This window comes from Anopheles funestus (genome assembly GCF_943734845.2).
Source record: "Anopheles funestus chromosome X unlocalized genomic scaffold, idAnoFuneDA-416_04 X_unloc_4, whole genome shotgun sequence".
In the NCBI taxonomy this organism is placed as follows: Eukaryota; Metazoa; Arthropoda; class Insecta; order Diptera; family Culicidae; genus Anopheles; species Anopheles funestus.
In genome coordinates, this window is record NW_026045165.1 from 14,989 (window position 1) to 37,229 (window position 22,241).

The 22,241-nt window shown below is 37.8% G+C and overlaps 1 protein-coding gene and 3 long non-coding RNA genes across 13 annotated transcripts in view; 2 read left to right on the top strand and 2 right to left on the bottom strand.

The window, feature by feature from the left end:
* LOC125773561 (uncharacterized) overlaps positions 1-22,241 on the bottom strand; it is an 80,018-nt gene that overhangs the window by 9,482 nt on the left and 48,295 nt on the right. The window contains exons 2-3 of one of the 9 annotated variants that reach the window (XR_007420209.1): positions 20,110-20,518; positions 2,624-2,654 (exon numbers count right to left, since the gene is read on the bottom strand). This is a non-coding gene — a long non-coding RNA (uncharacterized LOC125773561). Of the gene's footprint in view, positions 1-2,623; positions 2,655-3,389; positions 3,490-4,212; positions 4,329-4,582; positions 4,763-5,017; positions 5,198-5,451; positions 5,632-5,988; positions 6,084-20,109; positions 20,519-22,241 lie in introns of those variants that run through there. The other 8 variants (XR_007420200.1, XR_007420201.1, XR_007420204.1 and 5 more) reach the window with 8 other exon arrangements.
* LOC125773564 (uncharacterized) overlaps positions 1-22,241 on the top strand; it is a 57,592-nt gene that overhangs the window by 8,420 nt on the left and 26,931 nt on the right. Inside the window, exons 1-2 of one of the 2 annotated variants that reach the window (XR_007420213.1) lie at positions 6,078-6,398; positions 20,843-21,121. This is a non-coding gene — a long non-coding RNA (uncharacterized LOC125773564). Of the gene's footprint in view, positions 1-6,077; positions 6,399-20,842; positions 21,122-22,241 lie in introns of those variants that run through there. The other variant, XR_007420212.1, reaches the window with a different exon arrangement.
* LOC125773559 (uncharacterized) overlaps positions 1-22,241 on the top strand; it is a 32,820-nt gene that overhangs the window by 2,340 nt on the left and 8,239 nt on the right. The gene's annotated exons all lie outside the window — the stretch shown is intronic.
* On the bottom strand, positions 8,533-17,150 carry LOC125773563 (uncharacterized). The gene is made up of 3 exons (XR_007420211.1): positions 16,817-17,150; positions 9,329-15,446; positions 8,533-8,935 (listed from the first exon to the last, which is right to left on the bottom strand). It is a non-coding gene; the product is annotated as an uncharacterized LOC125773563 (long non-coding RNA).

Here is a 22,241-nt window from a genome sequence, read left to right on the forward strand (position 1 = left end):
GTTTGTAGTCAAAATTGATGGTTTTGGTCAAAGTTGGTAGAAACTAGATGTATGTAGCCAAAATTGATGGTTTTCATCAATGTTGGTTAACAATGACACAACACAGTCGAAGTTGGTACAAAACCATCGATTTTGGTCAATGTTGATGATTTTGGTCAAGGTTGGTTAACAATGACACAATACAGTCGAAGTTGGTACAAAACCATCGATTTTGGTCAATGTTGATGACTTTGGTCAATTTTGATGATTTTGTTCAATGTTGGTTGAAAATGACTCAATACAGTCGAAGTTGCTACAAAACCATCGATTTCGGTCAAAGTTGATGTTTTTGGTCAAAGTTGGTGGAAACTCGAAGTTTGTAGTCAAAGTTGATGTTTTTGGTCAATGTTAGTAGAAACGAGATGTTTGTAGTCAAAGTATCTTCTTACTCCCCCTATCTTCTCACACCCCCTATCTTCTCACATCCCCTATCTTCTTACATCCCCTATCTTCTTACATCCCCTATCTTCTCACATCCCCTATCTTCTTACATCCCCTATCTTCTTACATCCCCTTATCGTGCGTAGCCCTGTAATCTACCGGGCCCGGAGTTTAAGCTAGTCATAATATATATTTTCGTTAATGTAACGCTTTTCGGATGAGCCGTTCCCGCGCCTGGCGTTTCAGATCGCTTCATCCCGCTCGAATCGTCACGCTGGGCGTTTACGTTTCCATACTAGCGTTACAAACCAATCAGAACGCTCAAATCCGGCAAAAAATGAGCATATTTACAAACACCGGTAAACGTTTTCCTATCGCTACACGAGGGCCGGTGGTGTCGAACCCGTTCTCCGCTTTGTGCACGTTGCGTGCAAAGCGAGAAACGGGTTTGACGCTTTTTATGAGCATGTATTAGTACGGTACGGAACGGGCCAATCTTGAACCAGCGCGCGACCGCGTGCGCGAGAGTGGGGGAAACCCACCTGGACGAGCTCATTTCAACCTCGACCGTGGTACGGTTCACATCGATACCGCGCTAACGCGGGAAGGAGCGCGCAAGATAAAAAAGAGACGGTTGCCGGTGATGTTTATTTTCGGTGGGGGTGCCATACGTTCGATCAGCTGTGCGAGTGCGCATGCGCATGCGCGAGAGTGGGGGAAACCCACCTGGACGAGCTCATTTCAACCTCGACCGTGGTACGGTTCACATCGATACCGCGCTAAGGCGGGAAGGAGCGCGCACGATAAGAAAGAGCCGGTTGCCGGTGTTGTTTATTTTCGGTGGGGGTGGCATACGATCGATCAGCTGTGCGAGTGCGCATGCGCATGCGCGAGAGTGGGGGAAACCCACCTGGACGAGCTCATTTCAACCTCGACCGTGGTACGGTTCACATCGATACCGCGCTAAGGCGGGAAGGAGCGCGCACGATAAAAAAGAGACGGTTGCCGGTGATGTTTATTTTCGGTGGGGGTGGTATACGATCGATCAGCTGTGCGAGTGCGCATGCGCATGCGCGAGCGCGCGATATTGCTGTGCATGAAATGACATGAAATGACATGAAATGAAATCTTATGGAATTGAATTAAATTATATTAAATTTAATTAAATTAAATAACATTGAATTAAAATAAATTGAATTAAATTCAAATAAATTCAATTATATTTAATTAAATTAAATTAAAATTAAATTTAATAAAAGTATAATTACATTAAATTAAATTCAATTAAATTAAAGTTAATTAAAATAAATTGAAATAAAATTAAACTAAATTAAATTAAATTAAATATATTGAAATTTAATTACATTGCATTACATTGAATTTAATTAAATAAATTTACATTAAGTTTTTAATAAATTATAAAAGCAATATAAATTACCCTACATTCTTCACATTTCATAACACTTAATTGAATAAATAAATTTAAACAATTATTTCATTTTATGCAATTTAATACACTTCACTATTATTCCAATAATTAATTAAATAACTGAATACATTTATTAACATTTTACATTAAATAATTTCAAACCACCTTCATACATTCTATTTAACCTAACTTATGTGCATTGCAGTGAAATTAATTTAATTTAGTGTAATTAATTTTAAATAAAATAAATATTAATTGCTATTAAAGCGGATATCCGATTTCAGACATACCATTTACAATTCAGCCAACATTTGCCATTCCCTCTCTTCGGTATGGGAACGCTTCGACCAATTAGTGCGCGGGAGAAAACGCGAGAGTGGGGGAAACCCACCTGGACGAGCTCATTTCAACCTCGACCGCGGCACGGTTCACATCGATACCACGCTAAGGCAAACGGAGCGCGCACGATACCAACAGCTGTTGACGGTGTCGCGTTGTGGTGGCATACGTTCGATCAGCTGTTGCGTGCGGTTGCATGCGTGCGTATTTATGCGCGCGCGTTATTGCGGCGCGTGATATTGAATTAAATGAAATGAATTGAAATATACTTCAATTAAATTAAATTAAATTATTTTAAATTAAAATAAATTGTTTCATTTTTAATAAAATTAAAATAAATTGTAATCAATTAAATTAAATTATTTTTTTTCCTTCCAACTTCATTTCAATCAATTCTACACAATCAATGATCTTAACAGCCGACAAAATACGATTTATAACAGTATTAACAAAAAATGAATCAAACCTTTGCTTCCCTTTCTTTCACATCGATACCGCGCTAAGGCAAACGGATCGCGCGCGGTACCAACAGCTGTTGACCTTGACGTTGTCGCGTTGTGGTGGCATACGTTCGATCAGCTGTTGCGTGCGGTTGCATGCGTGCGTATTTATGCGCGCGCGTTATTGCGGCGCGTGATATTGAATGAAATGAATTGAAATAAAGTGCAATTAAATTAAATTGAATAAAATAAAATAAAATTAAATTAAATTATTTCGTTTTTAATAAAATTAAAATAAATTGTAATAAATTCAATTAAATTTTTTTTTTCTAACCAACTTTATTTCAATCAATTCTACACAATCAATGATCATAACAGCCGACAAAATACGATTTATAACAGTATTAACAAAAAATAAATCAAACCTTTGCTTCCCTTTCTTTCACATCGATACCGCGCTAAGGCAAACGGAGCGCGCACCGTATCAACAGCTGTTGCCGGTGTTTTTTTTTGTGGGTGGGGGTGGTGCCATATGTTCGATCAGCTGTTGCGTGCGGTTGCATGCGTGCGTTTTTATGCGCGCGCGTTATTGCGGCGCGTGATATTGAATGAAATGAAATGAATTGAAATATAGTTCATTTAAATTAAATTAAATAAAATTAAATTAAATTAAATTACATTAATTCCATTAATTACATTAATCATTTAAAAATTTAAATTTTATTTAAATAAATTGTAATAAATTAATTTAAATTATTTTTTTTCTAACAAACTTTATTTCAATCAATTCTACACAACCAATGATCATAACAACCGACCAAAATCCGATTTAAAACAGTACTAACAAAAAATAAATCAAACCTTTGCTTCCCTTTTTTCACATCGATACCGCGCTAAGGCAAACGGAGCGCGCACCGTATCAACAGCTGTTGCCGGTGTTTTTTTTGTGGGTGGGGGTTGTGCCATATGTTCGATCAGCTGTTGCGTGCGGTTGCATGCGTGCGTATTTATGCGCGCGCGTTATTGCGGCGCGTGATATTGAATGAAATGAATTGAAATAAAGTGCAATTAAATTAAATTGAATAAAATAAAATTAAATTAAATTAAATTATTTCGTTTTTAATAAAATTAAAATAAATTGTAATAAATTCAATTAAATTTTTTTTTTCTAACCAACTTTATTTCAATCAATTCTACACAATCAATGATCATAACAGCCGACAAAATACGATTTATAACAGTATTAACAAAAAATAAATCAAACCTTTGCTTCCCTTTCTTTCACATCGATACCGCGCTAAGGCAAACGGAGCGCGCACCGTATCAACAGCTGTTGCCGGTGTTTTTTTTTGTGGGTGGGGGTGGTGCCATATGTTCGATCAGCTGTTGCGTGCGGTTGCATGCGTGCGTTTTTATGCGCGCGCGTTATTGCGGCGCGTGATATTGAATGAAATGAAATGAATTGAAATATAGTTCATTTAAATTAAATTAAATAAAATTAAATTAAATTAAATTACATTAATTCCATTAATTACATTAATCATTTAAAAATTTAAATTTTATTTAAATAAATTGTAATAAATTAAATTAAATTATTTTTTTTCTAACAAACTTTATTTCAATCAATTCTACACAACCAATGATCATAACAACCGACCAAAATCCGATTTATAACAGTATTAACAAAAAATAAATCAAACCTTTGCTTCCCTTTCTTTCACATCGATACCGCGCTAAGGCAAACGGAGCGCGCACGGTACCAACAGCTGTTGCCGGTGTTTTTTTTGTGGGTGGGGGTTGTGCCATATGTTCGATCAGCTGTTGCGTGCGGTTGCATGCGTGCGTATTTATGCGCGCGCGTTATTGCGGCGCGTGATATTGAATGAAATTAAATGAATTGAAATAAAGTGCAATTAAATTAAATTAAATAAAATTAAATTAAATTAAATTACATTAATTCCATTAATTACATTAATCAATTAAAAATTTAAATTTTATTTAAATAAATTGTAATAAATTAAATTAAATTTTTTTTTTCTAACAAACTTTATTTCAATCAATTCTACACAACCAATGATCATAACAACCGACCAAAATCCGATTTATAACAGTATTAACAAAAAATAAATCAAACCTTTGCTTCCCTTTTTTCACATCGATACCGCGCTAAGGCAAACGGAGCGCGCACCGTATCAACAGCTGTTGCCGGTGTTTTTTTTTTGTGGGTGGGGGTGGTGCCATATGTTCGATTAGCTGTTGCGTGCGGTTGCATGCGTGCGTATTTATGCGCGCGCGTTATTGCGGCGCGTGATATTGAATGAAATTAAATGAATTGAAATAAAGTGCAATTAAATTAAATTAAATAAAATTAAATTAAATTAAATTACATTAATTCCATTAATTACATTAATCAATTAAAAATTTAAATTTTATTTAAATAAATTGTAATAAATTAAATTAAATTTTTTTTTTCTAACAAACTTTATTTCAATCAATTCTACACAACCAATGATCATAACAACCGACCAAAATCCGATTTATAACAGTATTAACAAAAAATAAATCAAACCTTTGCTTCCCTTTTTTCACATCGATACCGCGCTAAGGCAAACGGAGCGCGCACCGTATCAACAGCTGTTGCCGGTGTTTTTTTTTGTGGGTGGGGGTGGTGCCATATGTTCGATTAGCTGTTGCGTGCGGTTGCATGCGTGCGTATTTATGCGCGCGCGTTATTGCGGCGCGTGATATTGAATGAAATTAAATGAATTGAAATAAAGTGCAATTAAATTAAATTAAATAAAATTAAATTAAATTAAATTACATTAATTCCATTAATTACATTAATCAATTAAAAATTTAAATTTTATTTAAATAAATTGTAATAAATTAAATTAAATTTTTTTTTTCTAACAAACTTTATTTCAATCAATTCTACACAACCAATGATCATAACAACCGACCAAAATCCGATTTATAACAGTATTAACAAAAAATAAATCAAACCTTTGCTTCCCTTTTTTCACATCGATACCGCGCTAAGGCAAACGGAGCGCGCACCGTATAAACAGCTGTTGCCGGTGTTTTTTTTTGTGGGTGGGGGTTGTGCCATATGTTCGATATTGCGATATTGCTGTGCATGAAATGACATGAAATGACATGAAACGACATGAAGCGACATGAAATGAAATGAAATGAAATGTTATGGAATTAATTAAAATTAAATTAAATTAAATTACATTGAATTAAATTAAATTGAATTAAATTCGAATAAATTAAATTCTATTAAATTAAATTAAATTAATTCATTTTGAATAAAATTAAAATAAATTATATTAAATTAAATTAAATTATTTCTTTTCTATCAAACTTTATTTCAACCAATTCTCCACAATCAATGATCATAACAGCCGACCAAAATCCGATTTAAAACAGTACTAACAAAAAATAAATCAAACCTTTGCTTCCCATTCTTTCGCATGGGAACGATTCGATCAATCAGTGCGAGAGAGCAACAGAGAGTGGTGGAACACCTGAATGGGCTCATTTGATAAAATACAATTTAATGTAATTAAATAAAAAAAACCGCACGCCCATATTTTGAACGGTTGCCATTACAAACAGTTTTGCACATATTCTTGCCGAAAACTTCACGATTTGTTAAATGCATATTTAATTGTTTCACACATAATAAGTGGAATACTGTAATGAAGATGAAATCAAAATGCAATTTAAAACATTGGCTAAAATTGAACTGCAATTTACGCCGGAAGGTTCCGCGTGTGGGTAAAAAATTTATGTTCACACACAATTGCATAAATTATTGTCAACATTATCATTATTGTCAGCAGTTATCGAGCTGGGCTATTTGAGCAAGCAGCAGCGAGGTCGTAAATAAATTTGATTTAAAAAAAATTGAAAAAAAAGATTTTGTAAAAGCGAGATTTGAACCTTCACTGTGGGTGATGGCACAGCAAGCAGTTATCGACCTGGGCTATTTGAGCAAGCAGCAGCGAGGTCGTAAATAAATTTGATTTAAAAAAAATTGAAAAAAAAGATTTTGTAAAAGCGAGATTGGAACCTTCACTGTGGGTGATGGCACAGCAAGCAGTTATCGAGCTGGGCTATTTGAGCAAGCAGCAGCGAGGTCGTAAATAAATTTGATTTAAAAAAAATTGAAAAAAAAGATTTTGTAAAAGCGAGATTTGAACCTTCACTGTGGGTAATGGCACAGCAAGCAGTTATCGACCTGGGCTATTTGAGCAAGCAGCAGCGAGGTCGTAAATAAATTTGATTTAAAAAAAATTGAAAAAAAAGATTTTGTAAAAGCGAGATTTGAACCTTCACTGTGGGTGATGGCACAGCAAGCAGTTATCGACCTGGGCTATTTGAGCAAGCAGCAGCGAGGTCGTAAATAAATTTGATTTAAAAAAAATTGAAAAAAAAGATTTTGTAAAAGCGAGATTTGAACCTTCACTGTGGGTGATGGCACAGCAAGCAGTTATCGACCTGGGCTATTTGAGCAAGCAGCAGCGAGGTCGTAAATAAATTTGATTTAAAAAAAATTGAAAAAAAAGATTTTGTAAAAGCGAGATTTGAACCTTCACTGTGGGTGATGGCACAGCAAGCAGTTATCGAGCTGGGCTATTTGAGCAAGCAGCAGCGAGGTCGTAAATAAATTTGATTTAAAAAAAATTGAAAAAAAAGATTTTGTAAAAGCGAGATTTGAACCTTCACTGTGGGTGATGGCACAGCAAGCAGTTATCGACCTGGGCTATTTGAGCAAGCAGCAGCGAGGTCGTAAATAAATTTGATTTAAAAAAAATTGAAAAAAAAGATTTTGTAAAAGCGAGATTTGAACCTTCACTGTGGGTGATGGCACAGCAAGCAGTTATCGACCTGGGCTATTTGAGCAAGCAGCAGCGAGGTCGTAAATAAATTTGATTTAAAAAAAATTGAAAAAAAAAAGATTTCTCATTTTGCCACTTTGGATGCTTATAACTCGGTCAGTTTCCAATGGATCTTCAATTGTAACACAGATATGGATAGATCTTCTCATTAGCTACCAAAAGTTATTCTACGCCGATGTGCTTAGTTGTCCGTGTCAAATGATATTCGAGATACAAAGACTTAAAATTTTCTCGGTTTTTCAAAAAAAAAATTCTCATTTTGCCACTTTGCATGCTTATAACTCGGTCAGTTTCCAATGGATCTTCAATTGTAACACAGATATGGATAGATCTTCTCATAAGCTCATAAGCTAAAAATGGTGCAAGTTGGACCAAAAACCCGAAAAAGTACCTAGGTAAATGCGATGGTTGTTCGTCGAATAGCTCCGGCCACAGACATGGTAGCGATTAGTGATGCATGGAAGAAATCTAGCCGCAAGTGCCATCTAGCCATGGCCAGAAGAAAGTGTGGCGATATCTTGGATACCGGCGGAGCTATGGGGCAAATACGGGCCAAAAATGGTGCAAGTTGGACCAAAAACCCGACCAAGTGCGCGAGACGCTTTCGTGAATAGCTCCGGCTACACACATGGTAGCGATTAGTGGTGCATGGAAGAAATCTAGCCACAAGTGCCATCTAGCCATGGCCAGAAGAAAGTGTGGCGATATCTTGGATACCGGCGGAGCTATGGGGCAAATACGGGCCAAAAATGGTGCAAGTTGGACCAAAAACCCGACCAAGTGCGCGAGACGCTTTCGTGAATAGCTCCGGCCACAGACATGGTAGCGATTAGTGGTGCATGGAAGAAATCTAGCCACAAGTGCCATCTAGCCATGGCCAGAAGAACGTGTGGCGATATCTTGGATACCGGCGGAGCTATGGGGCAAATACGGGCCAAAAATGGTGCAAGTTGGACCAAAAACCCGAAAAAGTACCTAGGTAAATGCGATGGTTGTTCGTCAAATAGCTCCGGCCACACACATGGTAGCGATTAGTGGTGCATGGAAGAAATCTAGCCACAAGTGCCATCTAGCCATGGCCAGAAGAAAGTGTGGCGATATCTTGGATACCGGCGGAGCTATGGGGCAAATACGGGCCAAAAATGGTGCAAGTTGGACCAAAAACCCGAAAAAGTACCTAGGTAAATGCGATGGTTGTTCGTCGAATAGCTGCGGCCACAGACATGGTAGCGATTAGTGGTGCATGGAAGAAATCTAGCCACAAGTGCCATCTAGCCATGGCCAGAAAAACGTGTGGCAATATCTTGGATACCGGCGGAGCTATGGGGCAAATACGGGCCAAAAATGGTGCAAGTTGGACCAAAAACCCGACCAAGTGCGCGAGGCGCTTTCGTGAATAGCTCCGGCCACAGACATGGTAGCGATTAGTGGTGCATGGAAGAAATCTAGCCACAAGTGCCATCTAGCCATGGCCAGAAGAACGTGTGGCGATATCTTGGATACCGGCGGAGCTATGGGGCAAATACGGGCCAAAAATGGTGCAAGTTGGACCAAAAACCCGAAAAAGTACCTAGGTAAATGCGATGGTTGTTCGTCGAATAGCTCCGGCCACAGACATGGTAGCGATTAGTGGTGCATGGAAGAAATCTAGCCACAAGTGCCATCTAGCCATGGCCAGAAGAAAGTGTGGCGATATCTTGGATACCGGCGGAGCTATGGGGCAAATACGGGCCAAAAATGGTGCAAGTTGGACCAAAAACCCGACCAAGTGCGCGAGACGCTTTCGTGAATACTCATTTTGCCACTTTGGATGCTTATAACTCGGTCAGTTTTTAATGGATCTTCAATTGTAACACAGATATGGATAGATCTTCTCATTAGCTACCAAAAGTTATTCTACGCCGATGTGCTAAGTTGTCCGTGTCAAATGTTATTCGAGATACAAAGACTTAAAATTTTCTCGGTTGTTCCAAAAAAAAAATTGCCTCATTTTGCCACTTTGGATGCTTATAACTCGGTCAGTTTCCAATGGATCTTCAATTGTAACACAGATATGGATAGATCTTCTCATTAGCTACCAAAAGTTATTCTACGCCGATGTGCTAAGTTGTCCGTGTCAAATGTTATTCGAGATACAAAGACTTAAAATTTTCTTGGTATTTACAAGAAAAAAATTGCCTCATTTTGCCACTTTGGATGCTTATAACTCGGTCAGTTTCCAATGGATTTGCAATTGTAACACAGATATGGATAGATCTTCTCATTAGCTACCAAAAGTTATTCTACGCCGATGTGCTAAGTTTTCCGTGTCAAATGTTATTCGAGATACAAAGACTTAAAATTTTCTCGGTATTTACAAAAAAAAATTGCCTCATTTTGCCACTTTGGATGCTTATAACTCGGTCAGTTTCCAATGGATCTTCAATTGTAACACAGATATGGATAGATCTTCTCATAAGCTACCAAAAGTTATTCTACGCCGATGTGCTAAGTTGTCCGTGTCAAATGTTATTCGAGATACAAAGACTTAAAATTTTCTCGGTATTTACAAAAAAAAAATTGCCTCATTTTGCCACTTTGGATGCTTATAACTCGGTCAGTTTCCAATGGATCTTCAATTGTAACACAGATATGGATAGATCTTCTCATTAGCTACCAAAAGTTATTCTACGCCGATGTGCTAAGTTGTCCGTGTCAAATGTTATTCGAGATACAAAGACTTAAAATTTTCTCGGTTTTTCCAAAAAAAAAATTGCCTCATTTTGCCACTTTGGATGCTTATAACTCGGTCAGTTTCCAATGGATCTTCAATTGTAACACAGATATGGATAGATCTTCTCATTAGCTACCAAAAGTTATTCTACGCCGATGTGCTAAGTTGTCCGTGTCAAATGTTATTCGAGATACAAAGACTTAAAATTTTCTCGGTATTTACAAAAAAAAAATTGCCTCATTTTGCCACTTTGGATGCTTATAACTCGGTCAGTTTCCAATGGATCTTCAATTGTAACACAGATATGGATAGATCTTCTCATTAGCTACCAAAAGTTATTCTACGCCGATGTGCTAAGTTGTCCGTGTCAAATGTTATTCGAGATACAAAGACTTAAAATTTTCTCGGTATTTACAAGAAAAAAATTGCCCCATTTTGCCACTTTGGATGCTTATAACTCGGTCAGTTTCCAATGGATCTTCAATTGTAACACAGATATGGATAGATCTTCTCATTAGCTACCAAAAGTTATTCTACGCCGATGTGCTAAGTTGTCCGTGTCAAATGTTATTCGAGATACAAAGACTTAAAATTTTCTCGGTATTTACAAGAAAAAAATTGCCTCATTTTGCCACTTTGGATGCTTATAACTCGGTCAGTTTCCAATGGATCTTCAATTGTAACACAGATATGGATAGATCTTCTCATTAGCTACCAAAAGTTATTCTACGCCGATGTGCTAAGTTGTCCGTGTCAAATGTTATTCGAGATACAAAGACTTAAAATTTTCTCGGTATTTACAAGAAAAAAATTGCCTCATTTTGCCACTTTGGATGCTTATAACTCGGTCAGTTTCCAATGGATCTTCAATTGTAACACAGATATGGATAGATCTTCTCATTAGCTACCAAAAGTTATTCTACGCCGATGTGCTAAGTTGTCCGTGTCAAATGTTATTCGAGATACAAAGACTTAAAATTTTCTCGGTATTTACAAGAAAAAAATTGCCTCATTTTGCCACTTTGGATGCTTATAACTCGGTCAGTTTCCAATGGATCTTCAATTGTAACACAGATATGGATAGATCTTCTCATTAGCTACCAAAAGTTATTCTACGCCGATGTGCTAAGTTGTCCGTGTCAAATGTTATTCGAGATACAAAGACTTAAAATTTTCTCGGTATTTACAAGAAAAAAATTGCCTCATTTTGCCACTTTGGATGCTTATAACTCGGTCAGTTTCCAATGGATCTTCAATTGTAACACAGATATGGATAGATCTTCTCATTAGCTACCAAAAGTTATTCTACGCCGATGTGCTAAGTTGTCCGTGTCAAATGTTATTCGAGATACAAAGACTTAAAATTTTCTCGGTATTTACAAGAAAAAAATTGCCTCATTTTGCCACTTTGGATGCTTATAACTCGGTCAGTTTCCAATGGATCTTCAATTGTAACACAGATATGGATAGATCTTCTCATTAGCTACCAAAAGTTATTCTACGCCGATGTGCTAAGTTGTCCGTGTCAAATGTTATTCGAGATACAAAGACTTAAAATTTTCTCGGTTGTTCCAAAAAAAAAATTGCCTCATTTTGCCACTTTGGATGCTTATAACTCGGTCAGTTTCCAATGGATCTTCAATTGTAACACAGATATGGATAGATCTTCTCATTAGCTACCAAAAGTTATTCTACGCCGATGTGCTAAGTTGTCCGTGTCAAATGTTATTCGAGATACAAAGACTTAAAATTTTCTCGGTATTTACAAGAAAAAAATTGCCTCATTTTGCCACTTTGGATGCTTATAACTCGGTCAGTTTCCAATGGATCTTCAATTGTAACACAGATATGGATAGATCTTCTCATTAGCTACCAAAAGTTATTCTACGCCGATGTGCTAAGTTGTCCGTGTCAAATGTTATTCGAGATACAAAGACTTAAAACTTTCTTGGTATTTACAAAAAAAAAATTGCCTCATTTTGCCACTTTGGATGCTTATAACTCGGTCAGTTTCCAATGGATCTTCAATTGTAACACAGATATGGATAGATCTTCTCATTAGCTACCAAAAGTTATTCTACGCCGATGTGCTAAGTTGTCCGTGTCAAATGTTATTCGAGATACAAAGACTTAAAATTTCCTCGGTATTTACAAGAAAAAAATTGCCTCATTTTGCCACTTTGGATGCTTATAACTCGGTCAGTTTCCAATGGATCTTCAATTGTAACACAGATATGGATAGATCTTCTCATTAGCTACCAAAAGTTATTCTACGCCGATGTGCTAAGTTGTCCGTGTCAAATGTTATTCGAGATACAAAGACTTAAAATTTTCTCGGTATTTACAAGAAAAAAATTGCCTCATTTTGCCACTTTGGATGCTTATAACTCGGTCAGTTTCCAATGGATCTTCAATTGTAACACAGATATGGATAGATCTTCTCATTAGCTACCAAAAGTTATTCTACGCCGATGTGCTAAGTTGTCCGTGTCAAATGTTATTCGAGATACAAAGACTTAAAATTTTCTCGGTATTTACAAGAAAAAAATTGCCTCATTTTGCCACTTTGGATGCTTATAACTCGGTCAGTTTCCAATGGATCTTCAATTGTAACACAGATATGGATAGATCTTCTCATTAGCTACCAAAAGTTATTCTACGCCGATGTGCTAAGTTGTCCGTGTCAAATGTTATTCGAGATACAAAGACTTAAAATTTTCTCGGTATTTACAAGAAAAAAATTGCCTCATTTTGCCACTTTGGATGCTTATAACTCGGTCAGTTTCCAATGGATCTTCAATTGTAACACAGATATGGATAGATCTTCTCATTAGCTACCAAAAGTTATTCTACGCCGATGTGCTAAGTTGTCCGTGTCAAATGTTATTCGAGATACAAAGACTTAAAATTTTCTCGGTATTTACAAAAAAAAAAATTGCCTCATTTTGCCACTTTGGATGCTTATAACTCGGTCAGTTTCCAATGGATCTTCAATTGTAACACAGATATGGATAGATCTTCTCATAAGCTACCAAAAGTTATTCCACGCCGATGTGCTAAGTTGTCCGTGTCAAATGTTATTCGAGATACAAAGACTTAAAATTTTCTCGGTATTTACAAAAAAAAAATTGCCTCATTTTGCCACTTTGGATGCTTATAACTCGGTCAGTTTCCAATGGATCTTCAATTGTAACACAGATATGGATAGATCTTCTCATTAGCTACCAAAAGTTATTCTACGCCGATGTGCTAAGTTGTCCGTGTCAAATGTTATTCGAGATACAAAGACTTAAAATTTTCTTGGTATTTACAAGAAAAAAATTGCCTCATTTTGCCACTTTGGATGCTTATAACTCGGTCAGTTTCCAATGGATCTTCAATTGTAACACAGATATGGATAGATCTTCTCATTAGCTACCAAAAGTTATTCTACGCCGATGTGCTAAGTTGTCCGTGTCAAATGTTATTCGAGATACAAAGACTTAAAATTTTCTCGGTATTTACAAAAAAAAAATTGCCTCATTTTGCCACTTTGGATGCTTATAACTCGGTCAGTTTCCAATGGATCTTCAATTGTAACACAGATATGGATAGATCTTCTCATTAGCTACCAAAAGTTATTCTACGCCGATGTGCTAAGTTTTCCGTGTCAAATGTTATTCGAGATACAAAGACTTAAAATTTTCTCGGTATTTACAAGAAAAAAATTGCCTCATTTTGCCACTTTGGATGCTTATAACTCGGTCAGTTTCCAATGGATCTTCAATTGTAACACAGATATGGATAGATCTTCTCATTAGCTACCAAAAGTTATTCTACGCCGATGTGCTAAGTTGTCCGTGTCAAATGTTATTCGAGATACAAAGACTTAAAATTTTCTCGGTATTTACAAGAAAAAAATTGCCTCATTTTGCCACTTTGGATGCTTATAACTCGGTCAGTTTCCAATGGATCTTCAATTGTAACACAGATATGGATAGATCTTCTCATTAGCTACCAAAAGTTATTCTACGCCGATGTGCTAAGTTGTCCGTGTCAAATGTTATTCGAGATACAAAGACTTAAAATTTTCTCGGTATTTACAAAAAAAAATTGCCTCATTTTGCCACTTTGGATGCTTATAACTCGGTCAGTTTCCAATGGATCTTCAATTGTAACACAGATATGGATAGATCTTCTCATTAGCTACCAAAAGTTATTCTACGCCGATGTGCTAAGTTGTCCGTGTCAAATGTTATTCGAGATACAAAGACTTAAAATTTTCTCGGTATTTACAAGAAAAAAATTGCCTCATTTTGCCACTTTGGATGCTTATAACTCGGTCAGTTTCCAATGGATCTTCAATTGTAACACAGATATGGATAGATCTTCTCATTAGCTACCAAAAGTTATTCTACGCCGATGTGCTAAGTTGTCCGTGTCAAATGTTATTCGAGATACAAAGACTTAAAATTTTCTCGGTATTTACAAGAAAAAAATTGCCTCATTTTGCCACTTTGGATGCTTATAACTCGGTCAGTTTCCAATGGATCTTCCATTGTAACACAGATATGGATAGATCTTCTCATTAGCTACCAAAAGTTATTCTACGCCGATGTGCTAAGTTGTCCGTGTCAAATGTTATTCGAGATACAAAGACTTAAAATTTTCTCGGTATTTACAAGAAAAAAATTGCCTCATTTTGCCACTTTGGATGCTTATAACTCGGTCAGTTTCCAATGGATCTTCCATTGTAACACAGATATGGATAGATCTTCTCATTAGCTACCAAAAGTTATTCTACGCCGATGTGCTAAGTTGTCCGTGTCATATGTTATTCGAGATACAAAGACTTAAAATTTTCTCGGTATTTACCAGAAAAAAATTGCCTCATTTTGCCACTTTGGATGCTTATAACTCGGTCAGTTTCCAATGGATCTTCAATTGTAACACAGATATGGATAGATCTTCTCATTAGCTACCAAAAGTTATTCAACGCCGATGTGCTTAGTTGTCCGTGTCAAATGATATTCGAGATACAAAGACTTAAAATTTTCTCGGTTTTTCAAAAAAAAAAAATTCTCATTTTGCCACTTTGCATGCTTATAACTCGGTCAGTTTCCAATGGATCTTCAATTGTAACACAGATATGGATAGATCTTCTCATAAGCTCATAAGCTAAAAATGGTGCAAGTTGGACCAAAAACCCGAAAAAGTACCTAGGTAAATGCGATGGTTGTTCGTGGAATAGCTCCGGTCACAGACATGGTAGCGATTAGTGGTGCATGGAAGAAATCTAGCCACAAGTGCCATCTAGCCATGGCCAGAAGAAAGTGTGGCGATATCTTGGATACCGGCGGAGCTATGGGGCAAATACGGGCCAAAAATGGTGCAAGTTGGACCAAAAACCCGACCAAGTGCGCGAGACGCTTTCGTGAATAGCTCCGGCTACACACATGGTAGCGATTAGTGGTGCATGGAAGAAATCTAGCCACAAGTGCCATCTAGCCATGGCCAGAAGAAAGTGTGGCGATATCTTGGATACCGGCGGAGCTATGGGGCAAATACGGGCCAAAAATGGTGCAAGTTGGACCAAAAACCCGACCAAGTGCGCGAGACGCTTTCGTGAATAGCTCCGGCCACAGACATGGTAGCGATTAGTGGTGCATGGAAGAAATCTAGCCACAAGTGCCATCTAGCCATGGCCAGAAGAACGTGTGGCGATATCTTGGATACCGGCGGAGCTATGGGGCAAATACGGGCCAAAAATGGTGCAAGTTGGACCAAAAACCCGAAAAAGTACCTAGGTAAATGCGATGGTTGTTCGTCAAATAGCTCCGGCCACACACATGGTAGCGATTAGTGGTGCATGGAAGAAATCTAGCCACAAGTGCCATCTAGCCATGGCCAGAAGAAAGTTTGGCGATATCTTGGATACCGGCGGAGCTATGGGGCAAATACGGGCCAAAAATGGTGCAAGTTGGACCAAAAACCCGACCAAGTGCGCGAGACGCTTTCGTGAATAGCTCCGGCCACAGACATGGTAGCGATTAGTGGTGCATGGAAGAAATCTAGCCACAAGTGCCATCTAGCCATGGCCAGAAGAAAGTGTGGCGATATCTTGGATACCGGCGGAGCTATGGGGCAAATACGGGCCAAAAATGGTGCAAGTTGGACCAAAAACCCGAAAAAGTACCTAGGTAAATGCGATGGTTGTTCGTCGAATAGCTGCGGCCACAGACATGGTAGCGATTAGTGGTGCATGGAAGAAATCTAGCCACAAGTGCCATCTAGCCATGGCCAGAAAAACGTGTGGCAATATCTTGGATACCGGCGGAGCTATGGGGCAAATACGGGCCAAAAATGGTGCAAGTTGGACCAAAAACCCGACCAAGTGCGCGAGGCGCTTTCGTGAATAGCTCCGGCCACAGACATGGTAGCGATTAGTGGTGCATGGAAGAAATCTAGCCACAAGTGCCATCTAGCCATGGCCAGAAGAAAGTGTGGCGATATCTTGGATACCGGCGGAGCTATGGGGCAAATACGGGCCAAAAATGGTGCAAGTTGGACCAAAAACCCGAAAAAGTACCTAGGTAAATGCGATGGTTGTTCGTCGAATAGCTCCGGCCACAGACATGGTAGCGATTAATGGTGCATGGAAGAAATCTAGCCACAAGTGCCATCTAGCCATGGCCAGAAGAAAGTTTGGCGATATCTTGGATACCGGCGGAGCTATGGGGCAAATACGGGCCAAAAATGGTGCAAGTTGGACCAAAAACCCGAAAAAGTACCTAGGTAAATGCGATGGTTGTTCGTCGAATAGCTCCGGCCACAGACATGGTAGCGATTAGTGGTGCATGGAAGAAATCTAGCCACAAGTGCCATCTAGCCATGACCAGAAGAAAGTGTGGCGATATCTTGGATACCGGCGGAGGTATGGGGCAAATACGGGCCAAAAATGGTGCAAGTTGGACCAAAAACCCGACCAAGTGCGCGAGACGCTTTCGTGAATAGCTCCGGCCACAGACATGGTAGCGATTAGTGGTGCATGGAAGAAATCTAGCCACAAGTGCCATCTAGCCATGGCCAGAAGAAAGTGTGGCGATATCTTGGATACCGGCGGAGCTATGGGGCAAATACGGGCCAAAAATGGTGCAAGTTGGACCAAAAACCCGACCAAGTGCGCGAGGCGCTTTCGTGAATACTCATTTTGCCACTTTGGATGCTTATAACTCGGTCAGTTTCCAATGGATCTTCAATTGTAACACAGATATGGATAGATCTTCTCATTAGCTACCAAAAGTTATTCTACGCCGATGTGCTAAGTTGTCCGTGTCAAATGTTATTCGAGATACAAAGACTTAACATTTTCTCGGGTTTTACAAAAAAAAAAATCCTCATTCGGCCAATTTGCTTGCTTATAACTCGGTCAGTTTCCAATGGATCTTCAATTGTTTACGCCGAAAGGTTGCGCGTATGGTAAAATTTATGTGCAAGATAATTGCATGTTTTATTCAACAAACTCAATAAATGACGGTTTAGCCGGAAATGAATGGATAATTTGACACTATTACGTTATGAATCTGCGATGACATTTTTACTGACATCACTTTTTCTACACACCTTATTGGTTGGTTTAATTGCTGTCCGAATGTAAGCAATGTGATGAAAAAAATAAACGAATTGTTTTCCCCTGCGCTTACATTGTTGTCGGTAGGAATGAAAATTTCTTTCCAGTACATTTCATGTTTTAAAAATCTAATTTACATTTGCTTAATTGCTTTATTTCTTATTTTTATATTTATTATTTCACGCCATAGCACACCATGCACCAATGCACTAATGATATCATGCTACGCACATTTGGCCGGTGTGTGAATACGGGCGACTGAGCGAACGCGTGAACGTGTGAAAACGGAAGAAAAGAGAGGGTGAGATATTGGTTAAATGAAACTCATACGGTACAAACCAATTGCTTACAGAATATTCCACACTACCTCACGCTTAATGTTTTTTTTCGCTAACTACAAACAAAACCCTATGTCACCCACCACCACACAGCCGCTTGCTTGGTTTTTGCTTGGTGCAAAGAGAGCGAAGAAATCCACTTTCACTTTCACTTCAGCTCCACTGCGGACGTTGCGGAGAAAATACACACACACATACACACACTATGGAAGCGCTAATCCATGGTTTGTTTTTTACGCTAAGCGGCACGCGCACTGTGTTAGCTTCATTCGAACAAATCATTTGGCTTGAATATCACGCGTTTTTGGCAGCTCTTGCATTTCATTACTTTCAAAGCATAAAATATCAAAAACATTACTTGAACGACTATTTAGTGCAAAACGGAAGGAAAAGGAGAAGAAAAAATAACTTTTTTATTAATTAATTACGGTTTAATTAGCCTTAAGTGAAGTGCGCGATTAGTGAAAGTGAATTTTTATTGACAGTGTTTATCAGTTTGTGATTAGTGATAGTGTACAATTAGTGACAGTGTTAATAAGTTCGTGATTAGTAACAAAGGAATATTTAGTGACTGTGTGATTCATTTTGCGAGTGCGATTGTGATAGCACAGTAAGATTGTGAACAACTTTATCGAAGTATCGAACAATAGCTTTGAAGTGTGATACACATTGTTGGTGTGTGTAGTGTATTTGCAAGTGCTTTCGATTCGCAACACATAATCATCATGGATACCAGCAGCTCGGATGAAGAAATCGTCACGGTTATAACCGAACCAGGTACGCCGGACAATCAGCTACCCATTTTTTACCACATTTGCACAGTGTTTTAGATAATAATTTGATATTCTAATCATAAAAACAGTTTTGCACATTGCCACGTGCCAAACGACGCGGCATTTTTTTCATTATCGTCCCGTTCCGCGAAGTGTTTTTTTTTTTTTCATTCGTCTTCCTGCCGTATTGAACAAAGCAGGCCTTCTTCTTTTTTCGCTCGCCTCCTTTCTCTGCACCGATTCGTGTACATCGGATGTTACACGCGCGCACTCTCACACACACACACAAACATTAGCGCTCATGCGGTGTATGGGAGTACAGTTGTGTGCGTGTGTGTTTTTGTGTTTTGATTTTTGTCGATGGAAATGTTCTGCACACGGTAGCGCACGTTGTAAATGAAATTATGTGCCCGTGTAGTTTTGCTACATCGCCCGCGGATATGTGCAGCATTATTGATTGAGAATGGTAGCAAAATGTGATAATCGTTTAAGAAAACCATTTTATATGAAGCGTGCGTAAGATAACACATCAAATCACATGTGTTTTCTTCCCACGGTCAAAAATTAATACTGGCACAGATTTGAACGTGAACAGATTCGGAACAGTATTATATTGTGATATTTGATCCGTTTTTTTTAATTTATGTCTTGCGGGTTTTTTCTTCATTGTCATTATGAGAGAGAGAGAGAGAGAGAAAGAGTGGAGGAACACCTGAACGGGCTCATTTGAAGCTCAGCCGCGGCACGGTTCACATCGATACCGCGCTAAGGCAAACGGAGCGCGCACGGTACCAACAGCTGTTGCCGGTGTTTTTCGCGTGTGGGTGGGGGTGGGTGGCATACGTTCGATCAGCTGTTGCGTGCGGTTGCATGCGGGCGTATTTATGCGCGCGCGTTATTGCGGCGCGTGATATTGAATGAAATGAAATGAATTGAAATATAGTTCAATTAAATTAAATTAAATTCTATTAAATTAAAATAAATTATTTCATTTTAAACAAAATTAAAATAAATTCTATTAAATTAAATTAAATTATTTTATTTCTATCAAACTTTATTTCAATCGATTCTACTCAATTTATGATCATAACAGTCGACCAAAATCCGATTTACAACAGTATTAACAAAAAATAAATCAAACCTTTGCTTCCCATTCTTTCACATCGATACCGCGCTAAGGCAAACGGAAAGCGCACCGTATCAACAGCTGTTGCCGGTGTTTTTCGCGTGAGGGTGGGGGTGGGTGGCATACGTTCGATCAGCTGTTGCGTGCGGTTGCATGCGGGCGTATTTATGCGCGCGCGTTATTGCGGCGCGTGATATTGAATGAAATGAAATGAATTGAAATAAAGTGCAATTAAATTAAATTACATTCCATTAAATTAAATTAAATTATTTCATTTTAAACAAAATTAAAATAAATTCTATTAAATTAAAATAAATTATTTTATTTCTATCAAACTTTATTTCAATCAATTCTACACAATCAATGATCATAACAGCCGACCAAAATCCGATTTACAACAGTACTAACAAAAAATAAATCAAACCTTTTCTTCGCATTCTTTCGCATGGGAACGATTCGATCAATCAGTGCGAGAGAACAACAGAGAGTGGTGGAACACCTGAATGGACTCATTTGATAAAATACAATTTAATGTATTTAAATAAAAAAACCGCACGCCCATATTTTGAACGGTTGCCATTACAAACAGTTTTGCACATATTCTTGCAGAAAACTTCACGATTTGTTAAATGTATATTTAATTGTATCACACACTTCCACACATAATAAGTGGAATACTGTTATGAAGATGAAATCAAAATGCAATTTAAAACATTGGCTTAAATTGAATTACAATTTACGCCGGAAGATTCCGCGTATGGGTAAAAAATTTATGTGCACACACAATTGCATATATTATTGTCAACAAACCCAATAAATGACAGTTGAGCCGAAAATATATGCATAATTCGACAATATTACGTTATGAATCTGCGATGACATTTTTACTGACATCACTTTTACTACACACCCAATGCAAATGGCGGTAAAGCTTTCCAAATGGTTCCAATGCATATGGAAAAGCTCTCGCATCACAGAGCTTTTGATGTAAAGCTTTCGTTTGGGTACAATATGAAGCTTTCATTAGGTGTAGCGGACAAGTTCGGCACATTTACCGCATGGCATTAAAATTGAATTGTATTTTACACCGGAACGTTCCGGTGTACGATATCGTTAATGTGCATGATAATTACACATATTATCACATACCAAGCAAGTGAAGGACGATTGAGCCGATTGAGTCCGAATGTAAGCAATGTGATGAAAAAAATAAACGAATTATATTCCGCTGCGCTTAAATTGTTGTCGAAAGGAATGAAAACTTCCTTTCCAGTACATTTATTGTTTTTAAAATCTCAACTCGGTTGAAACATTTTCACGGTTTTTACAAAAAAATCCTCATTTTGCACTTTGCATGCTTATAACTCGGTCAGTTTCCAATGGATCTTCAATTGTAACACAGATATGGATAGATCTTCTCATTAGCTACCAAAAGTTATTCTACACCGATGTGCTAAGATGTCTGTGTCAAATTTTATTCGAGATACAAAGACTTAACATTTTCTCGGTTTTTCCAAAATATCCTCATTTTGCCACTTTGGATGCTTATAACTCGGTCAGTTTCCAATGGATCTTCAATTGTAACACACATTTGGATAGATCTGTTCATTTGCTACCATAAGTTGTTCTACGCCGATGTGCTCAGATGTCTGTAGAAAAAGTTATTCGAAAAAGTAGCTTCTAATACATTGAATGGCTTATACGAATTGCCTACCTTCAGGCTGATTTCTCGCGGTTCGCATTTCAACTTCTTTTTTTTGCCCATATTTCAGTCATTTTCCAACCGATTTCATATTTTCTTTGTGATTTGGATAGGTCTCGATAAATGCAAGCTCAAAGTCTTCCACGACCATGTGCTCCGATGTCGGACAAAAAAGTTATTCGCGACCTAAGCTTTTTCTGTCACCTGCCATAACTCGGTCAGTTTCCAATGGATCTTCAATTGTAACACAGATTTGGATAGATCTGCTCATTAGCTACCAAAAGTTATTCAACGTCGTTGTGCTAAGATGTCTTTGGAAAAAGTTATTCGAGATACAAAGACTTAACATTTTCACGGTTTTTACAAAACAATTCCTCATTTGGCCACTTTGCATGCTTATAACTCGGTCAGTTTTCAATGGATCTTCAATTGTAACACAGATTTG